Source organism: Sus scrofa, chromosome 17 (genome assembly GCF_054392235.1).
Source record: "Sus scrofa isolate SSC_HxYL_T2T_F1_AM1 chromosome 17, Sscrofa_HxYL_maternal_Yorkshire_Landrace_v2.0, whole genome shotgun sequence".
NCBI lineage: Eukaryota > Metazoa > Chordata > Mammalia > Artiodactyla > Suidae > Sus > Sus scrofa.
In genome coordinates, this window is record NC_139399.1 from 37923817 (window position 1) to 37938722 (window position 14906).

At 53.7% G+C, this 14906-nt stretch overlaps 1 protein-coding gene across 4 annotated transcripts in view; it reads left to right on the forward strand.

The window, feature by feature from the left end:
• Window positions 1-3837: 3837 nt before the first annotated feature.
• Window positions 3838-14906, forward strand: part of SYNDIG1 (synapse differentiation inducing 1) — an 87632-nt gene continuing 76563 nt past the window's right edge. The window contains exon 1 of one of the 4 annotated variants that reach the window (XM_085003350.1): window positions 3838-4041. The gene's annotated coding sequence lies outside the window, so the exon portion shown is untranslated. Of the gene's footprint in view, window positions 4364-14906 lie in introns of all 4 variants that reach the window. The other 3 variants (XM_021077680.2, XM_085003351.1, XM_085003349.1) reach the window with 3 other exon arrangements.

Consider the following 14906-nt stretch of genomic DNA (forward strand, 5'->3'; position numbering starts at 1 on the left):
TGAGCCACATCTGTGACCTACACCACAGCTCACGGCACTGCTGGATCCTTAACCCACTGAGCCAGGCCAGGGATCGAACCTGCATCCTCGTGGATACTAGTCAGGTTCTTAACCCGCTGAGCCATAATAGGAACTCCCTCTCTCTCTTTGCTTCTGATACCAACCCACATTTTCCCTAGAGCCTCACTAACCATGTCTGCATTGACCATCTGGGGGTCAAAGTCCACAAGATTCTACTCTGACAAAGCGTTACAGCTTTTCAATTCCTGGATGTCATCAACCAAGGCAAACAATTCAATAACAGACTTTGGGTGGGGGAGGGGGGGTGAGAAAAACCCTGGATTAATTACATGACTTTAAAATTGGGTATGTCACTCTCCATCACCACATCATCATGTAACAAGACTGAGCACCACATGCGTTTGAGCTAAAAGTGGTTTTGGAATGAGTCATGCATGGCCCCACAGGGCATGACACAAGCTCTGTCCAGGGTCTGGAGCCTTTCCGTTCAAGATGTGCTGAGGAATATTTCCCATCTGAAGACCTCCAATCTGTGCTTCCTCCTATCCGGTCACCCACCTCTGGGCACTAACAGCTTCTCCTGAAAGTGGTCCAGAAGCCTGACAGCTGGCTGTTGGCTGGGTGACAGTTCACAGCCCAGGAACTGGCTCCAGCAGCCTCTCTTAGCTCTCAAGTTCTGTTACCTCTCCTGAGGGAGAAGCACTGCCAAGGAGGTTACCTGATTCCCAGGAGGTTTCAGTGATGTCTACTGTGTCCCGCTGCTCAGGACACGACAGTCCCTCCTTTGCTTTCTTATTTTGATGCTACATTCCAGCATAATAGTTACGATGACATTCCAAGCAACAACCTGGGACCACACTTAAGAGGAAGCGCCCACACAGGCAGCTATAGACCAGCCAGCTGCCCTCACCCCAGGAGCCCAGGACAGCCTCCCAAAGCGTCCCCTCTTCTGGGGCAGGAGACACCACTCTTCTCTGATCCATGGCCCTGCAGGTTTCTTACACAATGAACAGTAACCCCCACTGGGACTGCAGAAACACTAAAAGATATGTGTGCATGTGTAGGGGTCAAGAAAAGACAGCATACATCTGGAAACCTCAAAGCTATGTGAGTAACATGGGAGAAATTAACAATAATAACAGTGCCACCACATCGTGCATGTTCCCGTTTTCTTTCAAAGTGCCCTCTATCTTCAGAGACATCTAATTTTACACACACACACACACCGAAACTCCTGTGGTCAATCACTGAGTATTTGTTCAGTACCTGGGATGTGCCCCAAAGCTGTATAAGAATAAAACATAGTCACCCAAGGCGCCACCATATTCGTTCCATGACAGAAGACCGGGTGAATGTTTAAATGCTGAATTGAGTGAGGCATGTAATGCAAACAAAGCCTTGGAAAACGTTAGGAGATGCACGCGCACACACACCCCAATGCATCCAGGGTCCACATACATGTCTTCTGGGAGAGCCAGGGTATCGAGTTCCAAAGCATCAGCCTGGAACATTCAGCCCCGAGGACACGCCCCGGAGCCAGGGCACAGCAAAGGTACCTCCTCCCTTGCATTTCTGCAGCCCTCACCTTCGGAGGGAGTACTGCGCAGACCAAGTATTATGCTGCACCCACAGGTACCCGCCCACCATGTCAGGAAAGGTACAATTTAAAATGCAGGCTGGGGAGTTCCCACTGTGGCTCAGTGGTAACAAACCCGACTAGTATCCATGAAGTTGCGGGTGGATCCCTGGTCCCTGCTCCTCAGTGAGTTAAGGATCTGGCATGGTCCTGAGCTGCCGTGTAGGTCCCAGACATGGCTCGGATCCCGCGTTGCTGTGGCTGTGGCTTAAGCCAGCAGCTGTAGCTCCAATTGGACCCCTAGCCTGGGAACTTCCATTAAAAAATTTTTTTTTTAAATAATAAAATGAAAGCTGGGCCCTGGGTGGGCAGAAAGCCCAGCCGTAGCCTAGGCTGGAGTTCTCCCTCTCAGAAAACAAAACTGGCCCCTAAGCCAAGACCTAGACAAGCACAACTGCACGGACAGGCTAGACCAGAGGCAGGCTGCTCCTGTCCTTTGGGGGCTGGGGAAACCGCAAGTGACCTTTTTCAGATATCCTCAGCTTCTTCATCTGATAAATGGAAAGACCCATTCTCTACCTCAAATGAGTTCATCTGCTCAGCGGAGTGGTTCAGATGAGAGCATGCTCTGAGCAGGAGAGGATCCAGGAACAGTGGCAAGTTTATGTTCTCAGCTGACATATCTTTCCATCTGAGCAGGCCCAGGAGGGCACGGTGCCTTTCTGAGTGTTCCAGGGCACAGCCTTAGCTCTGGGATCTGGAGGGAGAAACTGCCTGCGCTTTGCCCTGCTGCTAAGAGGGAGATGGGACCGTGCTCAGGTGGGTAAAGACAGAGCACAGGAGATGCTCCTTCCAAGCCTCCACCCACATGCCCCCTTCCAGGTGCACTGGGACCTGAGCTTCTCTCTGGGCTGCTGCCCACCCACAGGAGCCAGGACCACAGAGGGAACTCCAGGGAGCGCCTGCTGCTCTGGCACCACCTCCAACCCCAGCCTTCAGCAAACTCCACCCCAGGGGCCTGGCAGAGGAAGAGGTGCCTCCTCAGGGGCCAGGGATGGGTGTGCAAGGGTGGGGGAGGGGGAGGGTCTGCACCAAGTAGGGTTATAACCGACCTTGACCCCTCGCCCCCCGCCCCCCGCCCCCCAGGTGCAGCCAGTGCCGGCCTGGCCTGGGCGCCTGGCACCTCTCTGCCTGGGACAGAAGTGGACTCACAGATTCTTGTCCTAAATTACTTTTGACTCCCTTTCTGGTACTTGTTTCTTGGTCAGTTCTTTATGAAATCCAAACTGAAAACACCCCTTCCCCAGCAGCCCTCAAGGTCTGAAATTTTAAAAAATAATAAATCTGGGAGGCGCCCTCCCTCGCTCCGCCCCGCTCCCCATTCTCCTCACCAGGATAATGCCCGCCCCCACCGCCCGCCGCCCACGTTTCCTCTTCATTCCGGCTGCCCAGGGCCAGCCCTGCGAGCAAACCAGACCTGTTTGACGCTGGGCGGGGTCCCAGCGTCTGGGCCCCCGCGCCTGGTTTCTCCTGGATGGTTGGCTGGTTAAGACTCAGGCCTATAAAGTAGGACCTTAGGAACCTCAAAAAACCAAACCAAAAAGAAAGAAAGAAAAAATAAAAATCCAAGAATTGGCGCCTGGGGAGGCCTTTAGGACCGAGGGAAGCCATCTCTTCTCCGATCCGGGAGGCAAATCCGCCCTCCTAGTCCCCAGCGGACGCCCCTTCCCCCAGCCTCTGTCACCCACATTCCCAAACACCAGCCCCGGGCCACCTGCCAGACGCGATCCCCAGCGGGGCCCGGCGGCCTGGGGCAAAGTTGGCGCCGCCTCAGCGCGGGGCCGTTCCCTCCTCCTCCTCCTCGCTGCCATCCCAGAGCCCTTGGCCGCCGCCTCCCGCACGCGTGTCTCCAGGCTCGAGAGCCGAGCGGCGCGCCTGGGCGCCCCTCGCCCACCCGCCGGCCGGGCGCGCGCCGAGGAGCCTTCCCGCACCCTCCTCGCCCGAGAGCCCAGGGGGCCAGGCTCCACCCCGTCGCCGCTGCAAGGGAGCCCCAGCGGCCCCGGCCGGCGCCGCTGCCCCGCGCCCAGCGCTCCAGTAAGCGCGGGGCAGCTGCGGGCGCGGGCGGCGAGCGCAGGGCCGGGCGGCGCGGAGGTAGCAGAGGGGAGGGCCGGGCGGCGGGGGAGGGAGCCGGGAGCAGAGGCGGGCGCCGCACCTCCCCGCGCCCCGCGCTCGCTCCCTCCAGAGACGAGCCGGCAGCCGCCTGGGCGCACCAGCGGGTCACCTTGTCCGGGAGGTAAGTCCCTGCCGCCCCGGCAGCGCGGGCAGCAGAGGGGCCGGCGGGGCGGGTGGCGAGCGGGCGGCGGCTCCCGCGCGGCGGCTCCCGCGCGGAGAAGCGTCCTGGCTCCGCCTCGGAGCGCGAAGACCGGCGGCGGCGCGGCGCCTGAGTGAGTCGGGGTGGCCCGGGCGGCGGGACCCGAGAGGCGTGGGGTCGCCAAGCGCCGGGGAGAGCGGAGCGGGCGGGTAAGATGCGGAGGAAGGGACCGGGTGCTGGCAGCCTGGACTGCAGCTTGGCGCCTCGCCACTCCGGGCGCCCCGGACGCGCGGAGGGACGGCTTGGAGAAGTCGGAGGGAGCTGCTAAGACCGAGACCCGGGAGCGCGGCGGTGCGGCGCTGCCCGAGGGGCGGGGGTGGAGGCGCGCGGCAGGCATTGGCTCCGCGGGCCCGGGAGACCCCCTCGAGCGACCCAGAGGAGACCGGCTGGGGCTGGTAAGCAGAGCCACCGCGGAGCTGGGGACCGAGGTGGACGGGAAAGGAAGCGGGCTTCTATTCGCCGTGCAGAGGGGGAAAAGGAAGGCGATGTTGAGAGCGCGCTGGGCATGGGGACTCCCTACCAGCGACCCGGCGGGGGCGGGGACTCCGGGAGCCCCTCGCGTCGGCGGGCTGTCTGGTCCCTGGCAGCTGAGACAGCCAGCAGCCCTGGGAGCCGCCAGCCACTGCGCGGAGAGGGACCGAGTGGATGCGCTTTCGGGTTCAAGTTCTGGTCTCGATTTCCCTCGGTGAGATCTCTGCCTCTTCTTGTGCCCTCTCCAAGGTGCGGGGAGAGGATTACGGGCAGAACTGGGCACTTTTCCTGGGGAAGGGCTTTGATCGTGATGCGTTTTCCGAAAGACTCCAGTGGAGTGGGCGCTTACAGCCTTGCTTTGAGGAGGCTGCCAGTGGGATCACTTGGCTTTTTTGAAGCAAGGCAGGAAGGGGTCCTCTGGTCGCCTTCCTTTCTTTGGGGGTCCCCTTGCACGCCTCGGCTTGGGCATCTAGCTCCCAGACTTCAGGTGCGCACAGCCCTTCTGCGGTGTCAGATGCCCTGGCGCCAGGCTCCTGGCTGGACTCATGTCTGCGCCTTCCCTGGCCACGTCCCGGTTCAGTGCAGCAGACACTGGCTGGGGGCTTGGCTGATTTAGGGGCTGGGGTAGGTGGCTCCGTTTTTCAATTCGAATCAGGCTCAGGAGGTGGGGTGAGGATGGGGTCTGTGTATCTGTGGCCCCCCTCCTACCAGCCAGCATGTTTGGTCAGAGCCCAAAGGGAGCGGCTGCTGCGCAGACCTGCAGCCTGTGGGGTGAGCCCATAACAAACCCTGGAGCCAGCCAACTTTTCCTTGCTGAGGGGAGACTGCCAGGCTCCGGGGTATTGGTGCTGGCATGTGGGTCCCCTGGGCCTCAGGGGCCCATTCCCTAAATGCTCACCGCAGCCAGAGTGGGAAGTGGTGGTCTGATGCCCAGTCTGGCTAGGACAGGAAGTGGCTGGAACACATTTTCAGATGAATTATTGCCTTATTGCTGTGGGCCGGGTGGTTGTGGAGAATGTCTTTTTGGTGATCGGACCACAGGTACGGGCCTCTGAGACCTCTGAGGGTGAGCCCTCCGCAAACCCCCAACCCCAGGGGCAAATGTTGACTTGTCGCTGATCTGGTGCCCTCTCCCACCCTGCCCCCACCTACTGCATGAAAATGGAATTGTCATAAGCAAGAGGGCCTCGTTAAGTAAAAGGGAACCTGGGGGGATCTGTCTCTAAGTTTTTTATAGAGGAAAATGTCCGTGGTGCACCAAGGAGGGGAGAGCAATGCACTAACCCTGCAGTGTCCCCTCACCCGCCCTTCGCTCCCGTCCCAACCCCGCCCCGCAGTTTAGGGGACCGTGTCTGAGGAAGGACCTGGAAACCCTTCCCACTTCACTGCACCTCCACATGCAGCCCCTTGAATCTCCAGCTGATGACACTTCATTTCATCTTCATCTAACCAGCATCAGAAACAACTTTGAATGTTTGCCGTAGAAATAGGTGATATTAAAATAGAAATGAAGGTGCCCCGTGTCCATTTGGGCGTAGAAAAGAAAACTACTAACGTTCCTTAAGGCATGAAGAAGGGAGTTGGAGCAGGAGAAATTCAGATCCTGAGAAGAGAGACATTTGAAACAATTACATTTGGCTAGTGCAGGGGATAAACGGATTCCACTTGAACCACAATGAGCAGAACATTTTTTTTTTTCCGGTTTAAAAAAAAAAAAAGGAAAAAAACTTTTAAAACTCTATTCATCAATCCTAAGCAATTTATTTCTACCACACTTCACATCAGGAGAAATTAAAAGCACTGCTCTGAATTGACTGCCCTTTCTCGTTAGCTCTAACGCATGTCTTCTCAAGATTATTACTGTTATTAGAGAATACAAAGCTATTTTCTTATGTAAGTTTTCTATGGGAGACGCTAGTGGGTGCTGTTCTGAGGTTCAAGCGAGGGCTGAATAGTTTATCTCTCAACTAGAGACGTTTGCCTGTCACCTGCCCCATGGAGACGCCCCCTGGAGACTGGGCTCACTCAGGTGGATTCCGAATGTGGGGATCGGTTGGCTGGAAAAGGTAGCCAGGGGCCGGCTTCCAGAGACCATGGAAGGGGGTCCCTGCCTCCCCATACCTCCCCACCTTCCCTAACAGAAAAGCCGTTCCTAAAAATTGTCCTCCACGTGCTTGCAGGCTGCAGCCAAGCTTGTGAACCCCTTTGTAAGGTGCCTTTACAGAGGAACGTAGCTGACCTTTTGGGATGCGAGTAACCATCCTGCTGGCCAGCATCTTTATGTAAACCCAGCATAACCCTAGGCCCTCCTGTTGGCCTCTGAGGGCCCGGCGTGTTGGGGTTCCTCGTGGCCCAGTGGGCTGACACAGTGCTTTGACCTGGGCTTTGAACAGACTCGCATCAAGAGCAATATCCCTGGACTGAGTGGGTGAAGGTGCAAAGATGGATGGTGGGGTGTTGCTGTGTCAGCATCAGCACAGCCCTGGGCTAACGGGAGGCAGAGCGGCCTTGTCCTCTCGTGGGAAGTCACACAGGACTGGGGGAACAGGTGACATCAGAGCCCCAGCTTGGACACAGGATCACTGCACTGGAGGCCTTGTGCCAACATGACATAAACCAAAACACCGAAGGTGTTCAGGTATTACATAGGCAGAGCTTTGACGGTAGACTGACCCGGTTCCTGCCTGTGTCCCCAGAGCTGGAGTAACAGAGGTGGCAGTCAGTGGTTTAAACAAATGCGTTTTTTCCTTGCATTCTCCGTGCAAAGTACTCAGACATTTCAAATTACTCCTGAGAGTTTTTAAACGTGTCTTAAGGAGGAGCTGCTTTAATTCAGGCCCCAGGCTACTATTCAGTGCCCTCAGCGTGGCTTTGCTGGAGCTGAGGAGGGAGCAGGGAGTTGGAGGCACAGGTGGACTTTCCATGTGTCTGTAGCTGCCCCCACCCCCATGACACCTTCTGGAATTCTCCTGCAAAGACCAGCTCCCATCCCTGGACTCTGCTGCTCGCCTGGTAAATGGTCTAAGACCACTTAGCTCTTCTGAGATTCTGTTTCTTTTCCTCTATATTCTTTTTTTTTTTTTCTTTTTCCCGCCTTTTTTAGGGCTGCACCTGCGGCATATGGAAGTTCCCAGGCTAGGGGTCACGTCGTGGCTACAGGTGCCGGCCTATACCACAGCCACAGCAACATGGGCTCCGAGCCACATCTACGACCTACACCACAGCTCATGGCAACACCAGATCCTTAACCCACTGATCGAGGCCGGGGCTCAAACCCACATCCTCTTGGATCCTAGTCGGGTTCATTAACCACTGAACCACGAAGGGAACGCCCTTCTCTGTATTCTTTCCTGGATTTGAAAAACAAAGTGTCATGGTTGTCACAGTTATTTAAATGTGGATAGCTCTGGTTTAGGACGACTTGGGCTCCGAGGCTCTCAGAGAACACAGAACAAGTCTGGGCCCTTCCTTGCACCCACATCCCACAGCTTCTCATTGGCAAGAGTCAGAATAAGGACGGTGTGTACACATCCACAGGGGTATGTCTTTATGTAGGGGCTGCTTGAGAGGTGTAGACACCCCTGCCAGGTGGGCTCAGAGGACACGCGTGGGAAAGGCTTAAGAAAGACATCTTGGACGCAACTAGATGGAGAGTCACGTCACGTCACTACAAAAGTTATGTGATGTGTGTTCTCAGGAAAAAACGTTTTAAAGCAGATTGTCAACAAAGCACCATTTATAACACATGGTGACTTAAGTTCGTTTCCATCAAAAGTGCAAATCATCGTAAACCATTTTATGGTGAAGAGCCTGTTAAATTGCATAAAATGAAATAAAAGCCTAAAGAAAAATAACAGCAAATAAGCACGAGGACCAAAGATAACTGCTAGAACTAAGAATAACAGAACCAAAGAACAATCTACGTGTGCCGAAAATAATAAAAATAAAAGCTGCTTCTGAAAGCATAGAGAAACCTGGGGGACGGCTCTGAGTCAAAAGAATTTATCCCGGAGTTCAGTGAACATTATTCTAGAGAGATAGGGGCTCTTGAGGTTCAAATCAGCATTCAGTGTAAAACATTTTGAGTTTTTAGTTTGCTTTTTAGGGCTGCATCCGAGACATACGGAAGTTCCCAGGCTAGAGGTCGAAACGGAGCTGTAGCTGCCGACCTACCCACAGCCACGCAACACAGGATCTGAACCTCATCTGCAACATACCCCACAGCTCATGGCAACACCGGATCCTTAACCCACTGAGCGAGGCCAGGGATCAAACCAGCATCCTCATGGATACGAATCGGATTCATTTTCACTGTGCCACAACGGGAACTCCCCATCATTGTCATTTTTAAACATAGGTCCTGATAATGCTGTAGTAACATTTAGGGGCTGTGACCCCGAGGGAGAGAGAATGTAGGTATTTAGTGATGGCAAGTTGCATCTTTCATGAAGGACCTGCTTAGGTCAAACTCATATTTTTTTGGTTGCACCCATGGCCTGTGGAAGTTTCCCAGGCCAGGGATCAAACCCATGCTACAGCAGTGTCCAGACTGCTGCAGTGACAACGCCAGATCCTTAACCCACTGAACCACCAGGGAACTCCTAAATTCATATTTTTAAAAAGTGTTTCTTCTCAAACTTGTGACCTCACTGGGTAACCTCCCTTCACCCATACCTCCCACCCGTTCCCTCCTTCCTTAAGCTTTTTTTCTGTTGGCAAACATTCATGTCCAAACAAAGCCAAAAAGCAGACATTCCAAACAATTAGAACTGCAGAAGTTTTATTCCATTACCTTAACTTTAAATCAAAGATACTCCTGAAGGAGAAAAATATCTGAACTCACATATGCCCAGGTTTCACCCCTGCTCAGGGAACCAAAGACTCGAACTTGTTACATAAGCGTACCTTTCTGCCACATGTACAATATACAGTTATATATATATATATAACTTATTCTCATAATCCTGGTCTTCAAACCTCGGTGCCAAGAGCTCTCGGCTGGTGCAAGGTGTTGAAATAAGAATGGTTTCCTTCTGCGACCCCAGGGGGGTTGAATCCTGGGACAGCACGGGGGTGGGCTGAGCTTTAGCATCAGAGGCCCCGGGGTGCCCAGCTCATCCTCCCAGGGATGGCTGCCAAGTCTTCTGTTGTTTGCAGGGTCTCTTGGTGCCTTTCAACAGAGGATAGGCATTTCTGTAGCCAACCTGAGCATGTAACATTTCAGCCTTGGTCTTTTCCAAGGGTTTCCAGGGGGGTGAGGGTGCTGTGTCCTGAGGAGCAGCAGGAAGAGTAAACCACCTGCTCTGGGTCTGAGACACCACTGAGCACAGGGGCCGGCCCACGCCCACGGCTCAGACAGTCGTGGATGTATTTGAAGAGCCGGGCGTCTGCTCTGGACAGTACTGTGTGCACAGAGGGTGGGGAGGCCTCTGCCCCGGGCACGTCCTCCTCCCCTGCCCAGCCTCGGACCATCCCGCCTCCACCTCTGCCTCCCACTCTTTCCCCTTCCCTAGTGCCCTCGGTACAAGCAGCTTCGAGCAGAGTCTCTGGGCAGATGGACGCACACGCACCCTGCCTCCCAGCTCTTCTTTCTACGCAGCACATCCGGCCGGAACACGCAGGCCCGTTCTCCCCGCTCCCTCACCGAGATGGATTTCTGTTAAAAGCCAGTCTTAAGTAAAGGGAAATAATCCTTTTTGTTATTGCTAAGCTCATCCTCTGCCTTTCACTCTAATCTTGGTATTTTTAAAGCCGTGGATCTAAGGGTCCCACCCAGCATGCAGGCGCCCGCTTCGCTGTTCCTTTTGCTCAGAATGAGGTCTCAGGGCGAGTCCCAGCTGCCTGTGGACTCGACGCCGCATCCTCCTGAGTGACTCAGGACGAGAGGGTCACTGATCTAACTGCGTCCCTGACTCTGTCCTCCCCACTGGTGCTGCTTGCTGGGTCCCCTGCACTGTTTTCCCGGCAGGGTTGCTAATCGGATGCCCTGGGTGCAGGTGCATTAGCTGTGAACAGGGACGCTGAGTGGCTTTGGGGACATCACGGTCTGTACTAAAATGTAGAGGAAAACGTGCTGCAGACTCAAATTGTGCAGGAAAGTGCACTTTCCTGAGGCTGAGCCTGAGCACTGATTGGCCACATCCCTTTCTAGGAAGAGCAGGTACAGACAGGGGCTTGGGTGCCAGACATGGGCTGCTTCCCAGATTCCCATCCCCTTTGTGCAACTGGGCATATGCAAGCACCCGGCTCCAGCATTCTGTCAGGAGTGGAAGCTTTCGAGGCTGCTCTGACCCCCTTTTTGTGCACCCCTTTGCCCCCCTACTCATATTTGTCCTCCAACCTGGAAGCCCCTCAGTGGGCACACGCTGCATCCCACTAGGGAGCTACTCTGCCTGGCTGCTCTGTGCGCCCAGGACTGTAGCCGCCCAGCTCCCAATGGTGCAAGCAGAGGGCTTCCTGGTGACATTGATGGGTGGCCCCTGGCCAACAGCCCATCTGGAGCTCTGGTGCTTGTGCTCCAGCTGTTCCAGGCCTCTGGGCTCCTGCTCAGGTGTCCAGTGGCCTTAAGCTAGTCCTTACCTCGTCTGACTTAGAGCCGCAGCTGCCTCCCACTGTAGGCTGGAGAATCACTTCCCCTTGGGAGGACCTGGTCTGTCTGCCATCGGCTCTACTGTTCTGCTCAGTGGGAGGGGCAGGAGGAAAGAGTACCTGAAAAGGTGCTCGAGTCATTGCTCATCAGGGAGGCTCAAACCAGAACCATAGTGAGACATCGCCTCACACCTGTCTGAATGGCCATCATCCAAGAGACAGCATATAGCAGGTGTCGGTGAGGGTGTGGAGTGAAGGGAACTTTCTTGCACCGCTTGCTGGTGGGAATGTAAATCGGTGCAGCCACTGTGGAGAAGAGTGTGGAGGTCCCTGAAAACATAAAAAATAGAACTGCCGTATGAGTTTATCCAAAGATGAAACTGAACTCAAAATATGCACCCCTGTATTCATTGCAGCATTATTTGCTATAGCCAAGACATGTGAGCAATGGATACATGGATAAAGAAGATGTGAGATATATATATATATATATATATATATATATACATATACACGATGGAATGCTATTCAGCCATAGAAAGAAGGAAATCCCAGAGTTCCCAGGTGGCACAGTGGGTTAAGGACCCACCATTGTCACTGCTGTGGCTTGGGTTGTTGCTATGGTGCAAGTTCCATCCCTGGCCCAGGAACTTCCCATGCCACAGGCACAGCCAAAAAAAAAAAAAGAAGAAGAAAATCCTGCCATTTGCAGCAACATGGATGGAACTTGAGGGCACTATACTAAGTGAAATACGTCAGAGAAAGATAAACACCACAGGATCTCGCTTATATGTAGAATCTGAAAAAACAAAAACAAAAACTCTGAGCTCAGAGATGCAGGGAAGAGGTGGGTGGTTGCCACAAGCCGGTGGGGAAATGGATGAAGGGGCTCCAAAGGTATAAATTCCCGTTACAAAATGAATGGCCTGGGGATGGATGTTCTGCCTATCAACACTGTCGTATGTGTTTGCAGGTTGTTACGAGAGCCCGTCTTTAACATTCTCGTCACAAGATAGATGGTGACACACGTGGGCCTCATTGTGGTGACCATTTCCCGGTATATACAAGCATTGAACCGTGTGTTGCTCACCTGAAAGTCATCTAATGTTATATGTCCGTTCTCCCTCAATAAAACAGAGACACAACCGTGGGGAGGGCTGTATGGCTGCCTCTTGTGCTCAGGAGAAGCCCGCCTCTGCACACGAGCTGTGGGTTGGGTACCAGATGGTCCAGAAGCCCGGAGCCCAGGGGACGAGGGGGAGGCCACCAGCTCTGGCATTCTCCCATCTGTAAAGGAAAGAAGCCTCCCGACCTCCTTCCTGGAGTTTCGAACATGCAAAGAAAGGATGAAGGAGGGAGAGAACCTGAGGAGGGAAGAGGGGAGGTTTGGTCATAAAAAACCACGAAGTCCCAGAGATCCGTTTCTCAGCAGTGTGAATACGCTTAACATTCCTGAACCGTTCACTTGAAAATAGTCCAGATGGTAAATTTTATGTTGTGTGTTTTTACCACAATTTTTTTTTTAAAAAAAAACCCTATATTGGAACTCTGAGGTTCTCATTATTAGCAAGTAATTGACAGAGACCTTTCTGATGTAGCCTCAGGAGTAAGGGCTCTGCTGACACATGCCATCCCATGTGTGAGTCATAGTCAAATTATTTCTCCAAAGTATATTCTAGAATGTGATGCTATCTTGGGCCCATAGTCAGAAACTGGGGCATAGATTATCAGCACCAATTTCGCACATTATGTGGGTGCCTTAGTTATTACATGAGTGAATTCTAGGTCTCGGGAATTTTGTTCAGTTCCATCATTCTCCCGTGTTCTCACTGAAGAGATAAAAGGGAAGGTGAGAAAAAAAATGGAGATGTTTCATGTCTTTGCGTGTCTAATAACGTCTCCAGATTTACAAGAGATCAGTGGCAAAGCTGATTTGGATCTAGCTTTCTTGCTTTTTCACGTCTTATCTTTTTCTTTGTGCATAAAGACCTCTTTAAACAACTGCGTGAGCACGTGGGTTAGGAATGGAAAACAGCAGCAACACATGACAGAGAACCAGGGGCACTGGAGCTGGACCCTGGGGTTGGCTTTCCTGTTGTGACACAAGCCTAGAGGCGGGAGGTGCTGACCTGGCAGCTCAGCGGAGTCTGGCCCGCATCTCTACCCCCTCCTGGCTCCCAGATGGCTGCTGCAGCCCCAGATATCACGTCTGAGACCAAGGCAAGATGTAGGGGTGGTGGACAGAGCCCCCGGGAGACTTTGCTCACAGCCATTTGGCCAGAACTGTGTCTGTGACCACTCTCTGTTATAAGACTGCCTGGGGAAAAGAGGGGGATTGAATTTCTCCAGTCTCAGGGGGAAGGTGGGCAGAGGTGATACCCTGGGGTGGGCTCCCCCCTCAGCCAGTGACTGCCTCCCACCTGCCAGTGAGAGGAGTGTCAGGTGGCCAGGTGTGGGGTGGGAAGACCAGGCCTGTGTACTTGTGAGCGCAAGAGGACACGGTGGCTTGCTGGTGACAAAGTGTGTAGTGTCTATGGGAGGATGGCAGGCAGGTGGGTATAAGAAGGTGGCGAAACCGTGGGCTTGAGCCGGGCGGCCAGGAGGAGGACACAGACTGAGGCTGAGCGGGGACGCTCAGCCTAAGTGACCACACGCCTCTCCTGGGGGCTGCTCAGTGCAGGCTCTGGTGCATCAGATCAGAGCAGGAGGCCCCGCCCCCCCGGACACTAGCTGCTGCTGTTTCTCCCTCTGTGTAGCCCAGGTCCAGGTGGTTCTCAAAGTCACTGCACAGGAGGTTCCCTGGGGGGCGTTGAAAATGGGTTTACACAGAGATAACGTGAAGAATACTAATGGAGTTTCAATAATATTAAAGGAGCAGCTGAATCAGTTTTGCTTTTTGAAACATCTGTTATAGCCACGTTCACCAAACTCTAATGCACGCAGAACACCTGGGGATTTGCAGCGGTGCGGATCCGGGCTCAGCAGGTCTGGGTGGGAGCCTGAGATCTGCATTTCTAACAGGTGACTGGTGGTGACGATGCCAAGGGTGCCATGTCACATGTTGAGCAGCCAGGTCGTAAAGAGCTAAGGTGATGATAGAGGCGCAGGAAAAAGGGGGATGGCACCCCTGGTCCCCGGAGCCCAGGGCAGAGCCCAGCTGCTGAGCAGGAGATGCGCATGTGGGCCTGGACGTAATTTAGAATGGGCTCATTCACCTGTGTAAACATGCACAGCCTGCATTTGCTTAAATGCATATGCATATGCCTAAAGTTTGTCTCATATAATTTTTTTTTTTGTCTTTTTAGGGCCACAGCCACGGCCTATGCAGGTTCCCAGGCTAGGGGTCTAATCAGAGCTGTGGCCTCCAGCCCACACCATAGCCACAGCAACGCCAGATCCACGGCGTGTCTAGGATCTACACCATAGTTCCTTGCAACACTGGATCCTTAACCCACTGCACAAGGCCAGGGATCAAACCTGCAACCCCATGGCTCCTAGTTGGATTTGCTTCCACTGTGCCACCATAGGAACTCCTTATGTAATATTTTTTTTAAAAAACAAATTCATAGTGTCCCTTTTATTTAAATATGTAGAGGCAAAAAAACAAGTGCTAGAGTAGGCGACTGCTATGCCTCTGGGTGTTTAGGGTGAGTGTTGCAAGGAGCTGTGTGTGGCCCAGGCTCTGAGGGCCGTCACGCTGTCCTGTGGTGTCCTGTGCTGCGCTCTCCCCACTTTGAGTCTGAGACCAATGCTATTATCGCAAAGAAAGTGATGGTACATCTTGCAAAGGGTCCAGCACACTTCTTGGTCTGCAGGGGAACTCAATGAACACATGAACACAGGCACACATATATAAACACACACAGTGTGCGTATGTAC